This window comes from Urocampus carinirostris, chromosome 19, assembly GCF_059441175.1.
Source record: "Urocampus carinirostris isolate Australia breed hairy pipefish chromosome 19, RoL_Ucar_1.0, whole genome shotgun sequence".
Lineage (NCBI taxonomy): Eukaryota > Metazoa > Chordata > Actinopteri > Syngnathiformes > Syngnathidae > Urocampus > Urocampus carinirostris.
The window spans coordinates 1,318,793-1,334,223 of NC_142367.1; the positions used below are offsets into that span (position 1 = coordinate 1,318,793).

The window sequence follows — 15,431 nt, forward strand, 5'->3', positions numbered from 1 at the left end:
TCACCATTCGATGGTGATTTGTAAATATTTTGTTGTGCTGTGGGGTTAATGTTCAAAGTCAGGTTGGGAATAACAAAGTGGAAATAATGTTTTGTGAATGTGAGTGGGTTCTTAACTCTATCCACCTCCCACAAGGGTGATATGGCTTTGGTGTAGATAGTTAGATAGATGGAAATGACTCAGCAGTAGATAAAGAGGAATGGTTCAAGATTATTATTTATAGTTATTTGTCATCATTCAGCTAAAAGGTTGCTGGCATTATAACCAGTTGCACAAGTCAGTGCTGCAGCAGAAAGGCCAGGCTCCTATGGTGACAGTCACTTGCCAGTTTGCAGCCTTTCACAGGAGCAGGGGTAGCCGAAGTAGCTGGAGGAGAACAAGTTAAAAAGAAGAAAATTAAAAAACATTAAATACAAAATTTCGTTGTTATCAGGACAGCAAACTCACGGCTCGGAATCATAGTTGCACGAGCACAGACGTAATCGCCAGCCGGGCATATTTCCTCACGGGATGTGCAAAGGTTTCCCAGGCAGTGACACTTCATGGAATTAAATGTTCAGAAGCATAACTTGAAACGTTTTATAGGGAGGAAATTCGAAGCACTCACCCTGGCTCAGCAGCATGATGACTAGAGCGATAAGCACGATCTTCATGTTGTTCCTACGACTGTCTGACTGAAATGTCGTTCTTCCTTGTTGTGCCCTCCTATAAAGGATCCAGTCAACCAAAATGTCTATATTCTGGTCAACAAAACTCTAATATTTACTTTTGCCCAATCTAATACTGAAAACCCTTGCACAACTACATAAACACGTTGCAACACAGGAACAGCCTGAAACAATGATGGACGAGTTGAACCAAAAAGGCAGACTCAAATATTTTTCTAGACCCAAAATCTGAAGAACATTTATTGGTGTTAAATAAAGTATCTGAGTTTTTAAAATGGGGAGGCAGGCTGCTGACTTTTTAGCGCGTCCGCCTCACCTTTCGATGGTCCCATGTTTAATTCTTGCTGCCAGCTGTCGTGAAAAGGTATTTGCCCTCTTCCTGATTTCTGTGTTTTTTTCATATTTATGACTCAAAAACATCTCAGTCAAGTCAAGTCAAGTCATTTTTTATTTGTATAGCCCTAAATCACGAAGCGTCTCAAAGGGCTTCACAGATTATTACACTATATTGCACAGACTATTTTTCAGCCGACGAGAGTAGTAGGTTATTCAAATGCTATGGAGTAGAAGTGAGTTTTAAGCTTAGATTTAAACATTTTCACTGAGGTTGCAGATCGGATCTGAGGGGGAAGACCATTCCACAGCACCGGCGCCCGGATGGAGAACGCAGCGAGGCTTTTAACTAGGACAAAAAAGTACGATCACATAACACAGATTTTGGCTAACCTGCATTGGCTCCCAGTTAGCCTTAGATGTGATTTCAAGGTTCTCTTAGTATTATACAAAATCATACATGGACTTGCTCCCTCTTGTCTTTCAGATCTGATTTGCCCCTATGTCCCGGTCCGAAGCCTACGATCTGAGAGTGCCGGTCTTCTGGTGATCCCAAGAGCAAAGAAGTGTTCTGCTGGTTCATCAAACCAATTCAATATAAAATACAAGATGCAGTTTTAACATCTTAATTCCCTGGAAGAAAAAAAAACCTCTCATTGGTGCCGGACGAGTCGATTAAAGAGTCAAGTCAAGGGCTGCACAGACCACAGGTTATTGCACACCACAGACTATTATTACACCATCCCCAGATCTATAACCTAAAAAGAAAGAAAGAAATGAAGAGAGAAAGAAATAGAGGAAGAGAGAGAACAAGAAAAGGAAAGTTACAGAGAAAGCAGCTTTTGAAGGCTGCAGTCTTGATTGGAAGCGGCTCGAGCTGGGTTGATTCTGATCCCACCAACCTGTGGTGACTTAAGTCAAGTCAAGTCAGGTTTATATGTATAGCCCTTAATCGCTGGGCCAACAATAAGGAGTAGGCACACTTTTGATTTCCGAAATAAAATTACATTTCACTAAAACACAAAACACTCAAAAAAAATACTAAAAAAAGAATACAAAATAAATAAAACACAAGGCTGGCCCAACAATAAGGACCAGGCACAGGGAACCCCTGTCTTCGCGGGGGCATGGCATAACAGAAAGGGTGCAGTAAGTCTCGGTTTAAATCCACCGGCTCTGTGATGGGCTGTCCAGGCGAACAGCTCGCTGTTCAATTTTTAATTTGTTAAAGTCACAGTGTGTAATAAATCACCACAAGTCAAGTCAAGTAATTTTTATTTGTATAGCCCTTAATCATAAAGAGTCTCAAAGGGCTTCACAGGTTATTACACATGAGCAGTTTAGGTTATTCATATGCTATAGAAAAGAAGTGAGTTTTAAGCTTAGATTTAAACATTTCCACTGAGGTTGCAGATCGGATCTCAGGGGCAAGAGCATTCCACTGTCAGAGACCAGAACAAGCACTCGGATCCAATAGCGTCAGTTTTATAATTTATTTGGACAAGGGTCGGTGGAGCAGGCTTGGGACGTCGTCTCTTGGTGGCAGAAAGTCTCTTTGGACGGAATGGCAGCTCCGTGGTGAAACGCGTGACGAGTAACGTAGCAGGTAAGTCGGTGGCCGGGGCGGGAGAGTAGACTTATAACAGAAAAAGGGTCAGGCAACGAGAAGCAGGCTTGGAATACACAAAGGGATCGTGGGTACCTTGAATGTTGGAGGCTCACTCATGGAAACGAGGAGTACACTCGAACGTCCATCTCTGGACGCTGACAGCTTAAGTAGAAAGCTTCCACCAATCAGGAAAGCGCGTTCCAGCACGCCAGCTGATTACCTCAGGTGGCTCCAGTTAGGTAATCACGACAGAACCCCCCCCTCAAGGGACGGCTCCAGAAGTCCCCCAGAGAAAAAAAATAATCCAAAACACGTCACACGGAAACACCGGTAATCCAAGGGAACAAAAAGTCACAGGCCAGTTACGAATAATCCCCCAAAACCCAAAATACATCACCAATAATCCAAAATAGAGGGTCCAGAGGTCGTCCGATGAACCCCAGAAGGTCAACATCACACCAGCGATCCCCGGGGACGGATAATAAATCCGTTAGCAGCGCACAAAAAAAAAAAATCCACAGGTAAACTGAGAACAAATAGCACAGTACCTCAGAATTCTTCCGAATGGATAGACACCCCTTCGTCCGCATCTGAAGGGGCGGTAGCGGGTGGGTCCGCAGGTGGAAGAGTAGCAGCGCCGGACCCACAACGACGACCACGGCGCGGCGCTGGTTGGTCTGGATGTAGTCGATGGAACTCTGCCACAAGAGATCGGTCCAGGATCTGCCTGCTGGGAACCCATGATCTCTCCTCCGGACCATATCCCTCCCAATCGACCAAGTACTGGAAGCCCCGACCCCTGCGTCGGGAGCGGAGCAGGCGGCGCACTGTATAGATAGGCTCCCAGTCCAAGGAGCGTGGAGCCGGGGGAGGGGGTGGAATGGGTGCCAACGGGCTCTGGCTGACGGGCTTGATCCGGGAGACATGAAACGTGGGGTGCACTCTCATAGATCTTGGTAGACGGAGACGGACTGCTGAGGAGTTGATAATTCTTACAATAGGAAACGGGCCAAGATACCGAGGAGCCAGTTTCCTCGACTCAACCTTCAGTGGTAGATCAGCGGATGCAAGCCACACCTTCTGGCCCACCTGGTAATTCGGAGCAGGACTCCTCCGTCGATTAGCCCCGACTGAATGAGCCTTGCCTGCCCGAAGGAGTGTGGCCCGAGCACGAGCCCAGGTTCGCCGACAGCGGCGTGCGTTCGCCGTAGCTGACGGGCAGTTAACTTCCTCTTCTTGACTAGGGAACATAGAGGGTTGGTAGCCATATACGCACTGGAAGGGGGACATTCCCGTGGAGGAGCTAACCAAGGAATTGTGAGCATACTCCACCCATGCCAATTGCCGAGCCCAAGACAACGGTTCACTAGAGACCATACAGCGAAGTGCCGTTTCCAGATCTTGGTTCACTCGCTCAGACTGACCGTTGGATTGAGGGTGGAACCCCGATGAGAGGCTGACTGAGGCACCCAACAGACGACAGAACTCCTTCCAAAACGCGGACGAGAATTGGGGGCCCCGGTCAGAAACAATGTCCAGAGGGATGCCATGGAGGCGGAACACGTGTTGCTGGACTATTAATGCAGTTTCCTTGGCGGAGGGGAGCTTCGGTAGTGCCACAAAATGGACCATCTTACTGAACCGGTCCACGATAGTGAGTACAGTCGTCATCCCCTCGGATACTGGCAACCCCGTCACAAAGTCCAAGGAGATGTGGGACAATGGCCGGCGGGGAACCGGGAGTGGATGTAACAGACCGGCCGGACGTTGGTGGGATGCTTTGTTCTGGGCGCACACTTGACAGGCGGAGACATATTCCCGAACGTCCTTGGCCATGGAAGGCCACCAGAAGCGTCGGGACAAGAAACTGTGAGTCCGAGCCGACCCCGGATGGCAAGAAAAGTGAGAATTGTGCCCCCATTGGAGGACCTTGGACCGTAAGGGTTCGGAGACGAATAGTCGACCCTCGGGACAGGAGCTGGGACCCGCCTGATCGGGTAATGCCTCTCTGACTCGGGACTCGATATCCCAGGAAACTGCCGCCACCATACGGGAAGCCGGAAGGACCGTTGCGGGACCCTGAGGTATTTCATTGGAATTCTGGAATTGCCGGGAGAGCGCGTCGGGCTTCACATTACGAGATCCGGGTCTGTAGGACAGAGTAAAGTTAAAGCGGGTGAAAAACAGGGCCCAACGTGACTGGCTAGGGTTGAGCCGCTTGGCCGATCTAATATATTCTAAATTCTTGTGGTCAGTCCAAACTATGAACGGCACCGTTACCCCCTCCAACCAATGCCGCCATTCTTCCAGGGCTAGCTTGACGGCCAACAACTCACGATCCCCCACGTCGTAGTTGCGTTCGGCCGGGGACAACCATCGGGAAAAGAAGGCGCACGGGTGCATCTTCTGGTCCTTGTCAGACCGCTGGGACAAGACGGCACCTACTCCCACATCTGAGGTGTCCACCTCCACTACCAGTTGGCGTGCGGGGTCAGATACCTGGAGTATGGGGGCCGTAGAGAAATGATTCTTTAAACAGTTGAAAGCTGCATTAGCCTCGGAAGACCACCAGAATGGCTCTTTAGGGCTGGTAAGAAACGTGGGGGGAGCTGCCACCGAACTGTAGTTCCTGATGAACCTACGGTAGAAGTTGGCAAAACCAAGGAATTGTTGGAGTTTTTTGCGAGACTCAGGGACGGGCCAAGAGGTGACTGCTGATACCTTGGCAGGATCCATCTGAAGGGTCCCCTCCGCCACGATGTAGCCCAGGAACGAAACTGTCTTGGCATGAAACTCGCACTTCTCTGCTTTAACAAATAAAGAGTTCTCTAGGAGACGACGGAGAACCAGCTGGACATGTTTTCGGTGTTCCTCGAGGGACTTTGAGAAAATTAAAATATCGTCCAGATACACAAAAACAAAACGATTAAGCACATCTCGTAAAATGTCATTTATCAAAGATTGGAAAACGGCTGGAGCATTGGTTAATCCGAACGGCATTACCAGGTACTCGTAGTGACCGATGGGTGTGTTGAATGCTGTCTTCCACTCATCCCCCTCCCAGATACGGACTAAGTGGTAGGCGTTGCGCAGATCAAGCTTAGTGAAGATCGTGGCCCCCTGTAGAAGTTCAAATGCAGAGGCAAGCAGAGGCAAGGGATAGCGATTTTTAACCGTGATTTCATTAAGGCCCCGATAATCTATACAGGGCCGGAGTGACCCGTCCTTCTTTCCCACAAAGAAGAACCCCGCCCCCGCTGGAGAAGAGGAGGGTCGAATGATACCAGCCGCCAAGGCATCGGAAATGTACTCCTCCATGGCCTTCCTCTCGGGAATGGACAGGGAGTAGAGGCGGCCCCGATGAGGAACGGACCCTGGCAGAAGATCAATCGCGCAGTCATAAGGTCTATGAGGGGGCAGGGAAGAGGCCTTAGCTTTACTGAAGACCTCCCGTTGGTGGTGGTAACAGGCTGGGACCTTGGACAGATTGGGTGGGACCCTCGTGGAAACAGGATGTTCTGGGTAAGGAGCGGCTCGCAGACAGGTTTGGTGACAGTCCATGCCCCATTCTAGTATCGACCCAGTGCGCCAGTCGAAATGGGGGTTGTGTTGCACCAACCAAGGATGACCCAGAACAAGGGGTTGGTTAGGGGAGTGAAGTAAATGGAATCGGATCTTTTCTCTGTGATTTCCAGACAACTGTAGTTCTATGGGTTCAGTTATTTGGGATACAGTGCCTAACAGGTGACCATCCAAAGCCCGAGCTGATACCGGATTAGGAAGGGTTTTAACAGGTATCCCCATCTTGTGTGCAAGTGACAAATCCAGGATATTTGCTTCGGCGCCAGAATCGATCAGGGCATGTAAGGGCTGAGATGAACCGGAAAGAATGAGGTTTGCCCGGAGAACAGGTCTATCAGTTTTGGGGAACGAAACTAAAGCCGAGCTCAATCGGACGTCCCCTATGTCCGACGAGCGTTGGCTTTTAACGGGCAATTGACCACCCTATGTCCCTGGCCGCCGCAGTAAAAACATAGCCGTTCGGAACGCCTTCGCTGGCGCTCTCCGACGGAGAGAGAGGTGCAGTCCACCTCCATCATCTCATGAGGTGTGGTAGAAGTGGTTGGGGGGTTCGGTACCTTACTCACGTCTTGACTTTGCCTGGTGATGAATTGGCTGGGATCTTCTCTCTCTCGGCGTCTTGCCTGGACCCTACGGTCGATCCGGGCGGTCAATTCGATAGCGTCGTCAAGTGTTACCGGAGGAGCGTGGGATACCAATTCATCCTTGAGATAACCGGACAAGCTATGGAGGTAGGCGTCGACCAGCGCCTCTTCGTTCCAGTGACTCTGGGCTGCTAGTGTGCGGAAGTCAATGGCATAGTCGGCAATGGAGCGTCTCCCCTGGCGGATGTTCAAGATTGAACGGGCAGCATCGACTGATGAGGAACCAGAATCAAATACTTGAATCATTTCCTGGCTTAGCGAACTAAAAGAGGTGCATGCTGTCGCCCCTCGTTCGTATTCTGCCGTTCCCCAAAGGCGGGCTCTTCCAGTCAAATGATTTATTACATAAGCCACCTTCGTCTTTTCGTTCACAAAGGTGCGCGGCTGTAGATCAAAAATTAGTCGGCAATTTATGAGGAAGGGGCGGATCTGGGCGGGCTCTCCACTGAATTTCTCTGGCGAACCTACTCGTGGTTCAACACTGCCGGCCTGATCGGAAAGAGGCGGAGCCGGATCTTGTGGTCGGGCTGCCAGGGAAGTGTCGCACTGTTGCTCGAAAAATTGTTGGTGACGTTGTACTTGCCGGACCAGTGTGGACACGTCATGGGCCATCTGTTGTACCGCGCCTTCGGTGTGCAGTAAGCGCTGTAGCGCGCATTGCTGCTCGGCGTTTCCACATTCCTCGGAGGTGGGAAAAAACGTCGCTGGATCCATCTTTTGGTTCGAGTGTTCTGTCAGAGACCAGAACAAGCACTCGGATCCAATAGCGTCAGTTTTATAATTTATTTGGACAAGGGTCGGTGGAGCAAGCTTGGGACGTCGTCTCTTGGTGGCAGAAAGTCTCTTTGGACGGAATGGCAGCTCCGTGGTGAAACGCGTGACGAGTAACGTAGCAGGTAAGTCGGTGGCCGGGGCGGGAGAGTAGGTCGTAAACTTGTAACAGAAAAGGGTCAGGCAACGAGAAGCAAGCTTGGAATACACAAAGGGATCGTGGGTACCTTGTTTGTTTGTTTCCATAGTAGTATTTTTGTAGTATTATTTTTTGTAGTAGATCTGGAGAATTGTTGTAGTATTACTGGTGTGTTTGCTGTGTTTTGTTGTCATAGTATTCCATTGTATTTTGTCGTATTTTGGTGTATTTTATCGTCGCCGTTGTACTTTGTTGCCGTTGTACTTTGGCATCTGTGTCGTATTTTGGTGTATTTTATCGTCGCCGTTGTACTTTGTTGCCGTTGTACTTTGGCATCTGTGTCGTATTTAGTCGTCGCCGAATTTCGCTCTCGTCGTATTTTGTCTGCCTCGTATTTTGTCGTCAGCGTATTTTATCCTCGTCGTTTTTGGTCATTCAAACAAGGGGGCGGGTCAAACTGGCTAAGCTATTCACTCATTGGTTGATCATCACTAATCTGAAAAACGACAATACAAAAGTAAAATGACATAATACCACAACAATAAAATATTTTTTTTTCACATTTACTACAACTTTGAACTTTCAAAAGGCAATGAAAAACAATCACATCCAATGTTTTTTATTGGTCTCCCACTAAAATCTGTCTAACACTTAGGACTGTGTACTATCTTTGATTTTTGCAATCCGGAGGTGGAATAAGAGCTTGCTCTGTCCACTCCACGCATCGGCCCGGTATTGCAGTACCTCCGGGAACGGTGCATTCGCAATGATCGCAGCAAGGCTTTAGGGCTAGGACCTTAGCTTGGCCTTTTGGCTGAGAGTAAGTGTCCCGGCTCCTAGGCTTTGTAGGGTATTATGAACTGACCGATAACGGATAATGGATAATGAATAACGAAGATAGAACAATAACACTAACACCCCCCCCCCCCCACTAAAAATGGACTTTATCTGTTGTATAGGTCACTGCTGCAGCAGTTGACCTTGGAGGTGTTGGGACCAGTCACCCTCTGGCAGTAACTGGGTGTGCTACACCCTTTAAAGCTTGGGTCTGTGGAGGGAAAATGAGGAACTTTTAGAGATAAAAAAAGGATAATATAAAATTTATATAAACATTTCAAGGCACACCATTCTCCGAAATTGGTAAAAAAAATCAATCCCCGGCTCTGGTTTCATGTTATTGTGTCTTATAGCTTATATTAACAGCTATCTAGCTATATGCCATATCCCTGAAGTCGGCTAGAGTCAAGAACACACTTACACTCACCAAAATGCATTCCACTTTGCTTTTCCCAACTAGACACCGAACATTAAGCCGACAGCACAACATCCTATCATATTGCTTGATTTATATATATAGTTATATATCTTCCTTGGTTACAGTGGTTTAGGAGGTAATACAGGTTATCATCCACGTTATAATGTTTCTCTGGTCTCCCGAAGTCCAAAATCAAGAGCCTGCAGATGTATGCAAAAAAAAATTCAGGCGAGAATAAAAAATTGTTTACTTTTTTTGTGAACAAAATATTTAAGTACAGTAGCATATGTCTACTTGACCAGTTGTCTCAGGTTGGAGAGTTAGATTTGTTTTTTTTTAAACTCACTTTATGTTAATTACTGCTGATTGTAAACAAGTAAACTGTAAAACAATATAAGTGAGTTTCTCACTATATAATGAATCACAATCTGTAGTCAGACAAATGCACAAGTACACCTATGCTACTGTACTAACAGTATTTTCACACAACAAAAGAAAACAGTTTAACAATATAAAGTGCGTTTAACACTGCAGTGTCAAATATATAAATCAAACTCACAACCTGAGACGACTGGTCAAGTATAAAAAGGATCCACACGTCAAATATTTTCTTCACAACAAAAGTCAACATTAATACAATATAGAATGACTATCCAATCCTTCTCTTTATGTGATATCATGTGCTTAAAAAACATCAGAACTACTTACCCATAATGCCACATTGTAACAAACAAGCAGTCAAAAACAACAGTGTAACTGTCATAACCAGAAACAAAAAAACAAACCTCGGAAAGTAGGATAGACTGAATATTGTTGATGGTAGAAAAAATAAGGTGGAAAATGACTGGATGGCAACTAGTTCAGGATGTCCCCTGCCCAATGCCTGAAGATAGCTGGGATGGGCTCCAGCACCCCCGCGACCCTACCGAGGATAAGCGGTGCAGATAATGGATGGATGGATATGGTCCCTCGGTGTGAATGAGCGAGTGAGTGTTCTGTCTCTGTGTGCTCTGCGACTGACTGGCAACCATTTTAGGGGGTCCCCTGCCCACTGCCTGAAATGGGCTCTAGCAGCCCTGCAACCTCCTGAGGATAAGCAGTGCAGATAATGGGTCAGCTAAAAAAGTAAACAAGTTAAAAAAAAACTAAAAGGGATCTAGATTGCTAGCTAAAAAGTAAAAAGCCAATTTTGTCGTCAGATAGCTAGCTAAAACAACTGAACATTTTTGGTCATTTGCTTCGAAAAAGACATAAACTGGAAGTTAAATATATATATATTGTCAATCTATTGTCTTGATAAACTGCTCAAAAATAATTATCCATATTTGAGTATATATTTTGGGGCCATGAATTTGAATTGATCCATTGTCCGTACCACTTATCCTTGGTAGGGTCGCGGGGGTGCCGTAGCCCATCCCAGCTATCTTCAGGCAGTGGGCAGGGGACACCCTGAACTGGTTGCCAGCCAGTCACAGGGCACACAGAGACAGACAACTGTCAGCTTCTTACTACCCCTTTTCGAACATGTCATGTTAACATTATTTTTGTTGTTGAGTCATTGTTTTTGTCCTGTTTTTATTTTATAATGTTAGAAATAAAGTTTTCATTCATTAATTCATTCATTCATTCATCTCATAGTTTCCCTAATCCATCCATCCATTATCTGCACCGCTTATCCTCAGTAGGGTTGCGGAGGTGATGGAGCCCATCCCAGCTATCTTCGGGGAGTTGGCAGGGGACACCCTGAACTGGTTGCCAGCCGGTCAGAGGGCACACAGAGACAGACAACGCATTGTACTCACTCATTCACACCCAACATATAAAAAAGAGCACGTAAAAGAACCAAATCAATCCAGTCCATTGACCAAGATGAAGTCCATCTTAGCTGCTCTTCTCGTCTTAGTGATCCTCGGCCAGGGTGAGTCCATCCAGTTTTATTGACACAAAATGTTTTTTTCTTAGTGCTTGTTTAAAACGAGTGTTAGGCAAGATACTTTGAAAAGGTTATTAGTTACAGTTACCGTAAAATGCGGACTATAGAGCGCACCTGATTATAAGCTGCACCCGCCGCGTGCGCCCACGTCAAAACTTGTAACACAATCAACAAATTAACCCAAACCCTACTTTGAGATCCGTGATTTTAACTGGGGGGGGGAGTTTTGAAGAGTTATTGTTCTATCTTCTTTTTTCATTATCCATTATCCGTTATCGGTCAGTTCATAATAATACGCTACAAAGCCTAGGAGCCGGTACACTTACTCTCAGCCAAAAGGCCAAGCTAAGGTCCTAGCCCTAAAGCCTTGCTGCGATCATTGCGAATACACCGTTCCCGGAGGTACTGCAATACCGGGCCGATGCGTGGAGTGGACAGAGCAAGCTCAGCATATAGCATTCAGTTCAACAACTACAGCCGGCAAAGTAAACGGAAAATGATACCGGTACTTAAGGTATGATGCAGACCTGCAGAGTCCAGGTCCCGTTAAAAGTAATCCAAGGAAAAAAAGTGTATATTTCCAAAGGTAAGGGTGGGAAAAATATATATCCACTTTTGTCTGCCGTGTCCACAAACAATCACCTTTACCGGCCCCCACTTCCCGTCATCCCCCGCGTTTGCTACGCCCCTTCTTTTTAATTGGTCAGTGCAAGATTTATCAGAATAAGTGTCCAAAATAAATACGAATAAATACATTACAAAAATATACTGTTGCAAATACATATCATACATGGTTACACATATTTACAAAGAAAGATGGTACACCGAGAGAGTTTTCAAAGCTTTAATAATAATATAACTTTCTGTGAAGGGTAGCAAAACGCTACTAACCACACGCTCGCAATGCAGTTGACGGATCTGTTAAAAAAAAAAGTACCGTACATGTAGAAACCACGGTAAACATTTCACCTCTTCCTCCCTATAACTGTCGTCATCAAAATTGTCCTCCATTAGTATGGCAAAGAGACTTTGTCATATAGACGTCGTCCCACGCTCCATTATTCAAAATCACGTTAGAAACCCGCTCGCAAGGTAAAGTGTGTGTAGTAGCTCTGTTTCCTTCTTTATCGGGCTGCTCGATTGCGTTTAGCCTGTAAGCTGCGTCATGTGCCTTGAACTCGAGCGCCGCTGGCGGCTGTTAGAAAAATTACATAAATTGGCCGCATCCCTGAATAAGCCGCAGGGTTGAACGTTTGGGAAAAAAGTAGCGGCTTATAGTCCGGAATTTACGGTACTCACTACTTCTTCCAAAAAGTAACTGAGGTAGAAACTGAATTATTGTATAATCAAAGTAACTAGAGTCAAGTAACTATTTTTCGTTACTTTTAAAAGAAATTGTTGTATGTCAAAGAATGGTATTTGCATTTATATATTATACCTAAACAGAAATAAACACTGCAAGTGCTACTAACATTGAGTAATCTAAGTTGTAACACACAGAAATAGTTTTTTATTCTGGCCTGAATTTTTGTTTGCATACATCTGCAAGCTCTTGATTTTGGACTTCGGGAGACCAGAGAAATGTTATAAAATGGATGATAACCTGTATTATTTTTAAAAGAAATTGTTGTATGTCAAAGAATTCGAAATTTCCTGAGCAGTATTTGAGTCAGTTGAATGGAGAAGAAAAGACAGGGACTTTTCTCATAGAGCCGTGTAATATTTATTGCAGCTCACCACCAACAGATTTATCCTACACCCGAAGTGGTAAATGGTATTTGCATTTATACAGCCCTTTTCAAGTCAATGAAGACCTCCCAAAGCGCTTTACAATGTGCTTCACACTTACCCATCCACACACACACCAATAGGGAGTCAGCCATGCAAGGCGCCTACCTGCTTATTGGGGGCATTAGGAATTCAGTGTCTTGCCCAAGGACATTTCGACATATAAAACTGAGAGGCCGGGAATCAAACCTGCGACCTCTTGATCCCAAGACGAGCGTTCTACCTCCTGAGCTAATGCCACCCAGCAAAATGCAACAAAAATAAACAACATGATAAAATAACAGTCAGCAGTTATTAACATAAAGTGAGTAAAAAAAACATCTAACTCTCCAACCTGAGACAACTGGTCAAGTAGACATATGCTACTATACTGTACTGAGTTTCTCACTATATAATGAATCACAATCTGTAGTCAGACAAATGCACAAGTACACCTATGCTACTGTACTTACAGTATTTTCACACAACAAAAGAAAACAGTTTAACAATATAAAGTGCGTTTAACACTGCAGTGTCAAATATATAAATCAAACTCACAACCTAAGACGACTGGTCAAGTATAAAAAGGGATCCACACGTCAAATATTTTCTTCACAACAAAAGTCAACGTTAATACAATATAGAATGACTATACAATCCTTCTCTTTATGTGATGTCATGTGCTTAAAAAACATCAGAACTACTTACCCATAATGCCACATTGTTACCGAGCATGCACGGTGTGTCCCCAAATGTTAACAAGTGTATTGCAATGCCCCTCGATGTGATCGGTATAGACACAAAAGTTACTGTTGGACGCAGCTAATAACATTCGACTACAAAGCACAAAACATCTGCATCTGTCGCCTTCCCTCTCCCTTGAATCACATCCGATCTTAAAGGGTCCATGCGTGAACACAAACAGCAACAAAACTAGCAGACATTACAGTATGTTATGGTTTACTTTACTCAATTCATTCAATGTAACGCAGCGCTTCTGACCATCAGTAAAGGTAACAGCTTTGTAACAGCAAAAAAATTCATTGTTAGACAACCCATGACTGATCAAAACGTATTTCCTTACCCAGGAGAGGCTTTGAGGTGTCACTGTGGAGGAAATCGCCATTGTCCTCAATCTGTGGACACCTGCAGCAGATCTGACACTGTCTGTGCTAGTGTCCACTTTTCTTATCCACCCTGTAAGTATTAAATCTTTCTTGTCATAATTGAAAAATTTGCAGTAAGTTTTAGAGCTTGAGTAAAGAGATACGGTTTTGACCCCTTAACGTTCCTGTAAAATGTGCCTGAAATCCCAACCTTGTTGTACCAAAAGTAATTTGCTGTTCGTGAACCGTTTGGAGAATACGGACGATTTTGGTCTCTTTCTGAAGGTGACGCCCCGAAGATTCGTCCCAAACAGAAATAAACACTGCAAGTGCTACTAACCTTGAGGTATCTAAGTTGGAACACACAGAAATAGGTTTTTATTCTCGCCTGAATTTTTTTTTGCATACATCTGCAGGCTCTTGATTTTGGACTTCGGGAGACCAGAGAAACGTTATAACATGGATGATAACCTGTATTACCTCCTAAACCACTGTAACCAAGGAAGATATATAACTATATATTTAATTTAAGCAATATGATAGGATGTTGTGCTGTCGGCTTAATGTTCGGTGTCTGGTTGGGAAAAGCGAAGCGGAATGCATTTTTGTGAGTTTAAGTGTGTTCTTGACTCTAGCCAACTTTCACTACAGGGATATTGCATATAGCTAGATAGTTGGTAATATAAGCTATAAGACACAATAACATGAAACCAGAGCCGGGGATTGATGTTTTAACACTTTCGGAGGATGGTGTGCCTTGAAATGTTTATATAAATGTTATATTATCCTTGTTTTATCTCTAAAAGTTCCTCATTTTCCCTCCACAGACCCAAGCTTTAAAGGGTGCAGCACACCCAGCTACTGCCAGAGGGTGACTGGTCCCAACACCTCCAAGGTCAACTGCTGCAGCAGTGACCTATGCAACAGATAAAGTTCATTTTTAGTGGGAGACCAATAAAAAACATTTTGACCCTATGTGATTGTTTTTCATTGCCTTTTGAAAGTTCAAAGTTGTAGTAAATGTGAAAAAAAAAAATCTTTTATTGTTGTGGTATTATGTAATTTTGCTTTTGTATTGTCGTTTTTCAGATTAGTAATGATCAACCAATGAGTAAATAGCTTAGCCAGTTTGACCCGCCCCCTTGTTTGAATGACAAAAAACGACGAGGATAATATACGCTGACGACAAAATACAAGGCAGACGAAATACGAAGAAAGCGAAATTCGGCGACGACTAAATATGACGCAGATGCCAAAGTACAACGGCAACGAAGTACAACGGCAACAAAGTACGGCGGCGACGATAAAATACACCAAAATACGACGAAAGACAACGGAATACTACGACAACAAAACACAGCAAACACACCAGTAACACTACATATATGATATTTAGTGGCAAGTAGCATTATTACGTTAATGAATGGGTACTACTGTCGTGATTGCCTAAGTGAAGTCACCTGGTGCAATCGTTTGGCGCGCTGGAGCAGTTGTCCTGATTGGCTGACGTTCTCCTCTTAAGCGGTCTACGTCCAGAGATGAACGTCGGATTGTACTTTTTGTATCGCTGTGTTTTTCTCCAGACTACAAAGTACCTATCCCTCCTCTTGCCTGATTCATGCCT

General features: G+C 44.9%; 2 long non-coding RNA genes and 1 pseudogene across 3 annotated transcripts; 2 read left to right on the forward strand and 1 right to left on the reverse strand.

Moving 5' to 3' along the window:
• Positions 1 to 190: 190 nt before the first annotated feature.
• Positions 191 to 13,276, reverse strand: LOC148346855 (uncharacterized). Of its 2 annotated transcripts, XR_015847919.1 has the most exons (4): positions 13,260 to 13,276; positions 608 to 705; positions 448 to 538; positions 191 to 366 (listed from the first exon to the last, which is right to left on the reverse strand). It is a non-coding gene; the product is annotated as an uncharacterized LOC148346855 (long non-coding RNA). The 2 variants fall into 2 exon arrangements; XR_015847918.1 differs by lacking the exon at positions 13,260 to 13,276 and having other exon boundaries at positions 608 to 722.
• Positions 8,349 to 8,512, forward strand: LOC148346856 (U2 spliceosomal RNA; annotated as a pseudogene).
• On the forward strand, positions 10,866 to 14,782 carry LOC148346857 (uncharacterized). Its single transcript, XR_015847920.1, has 3 exons — positions 10,866 to 10,919; positions 13,790 to 13,900; positions 14,635 to 14,782. It is a non-coding gene; the product is annotated as an uncharacterized LOC148346857 (long non-coding RNA).
• The last annotated feature ends 649 nt before the right edge of the window (positions 14,783 to 15,431 follow it).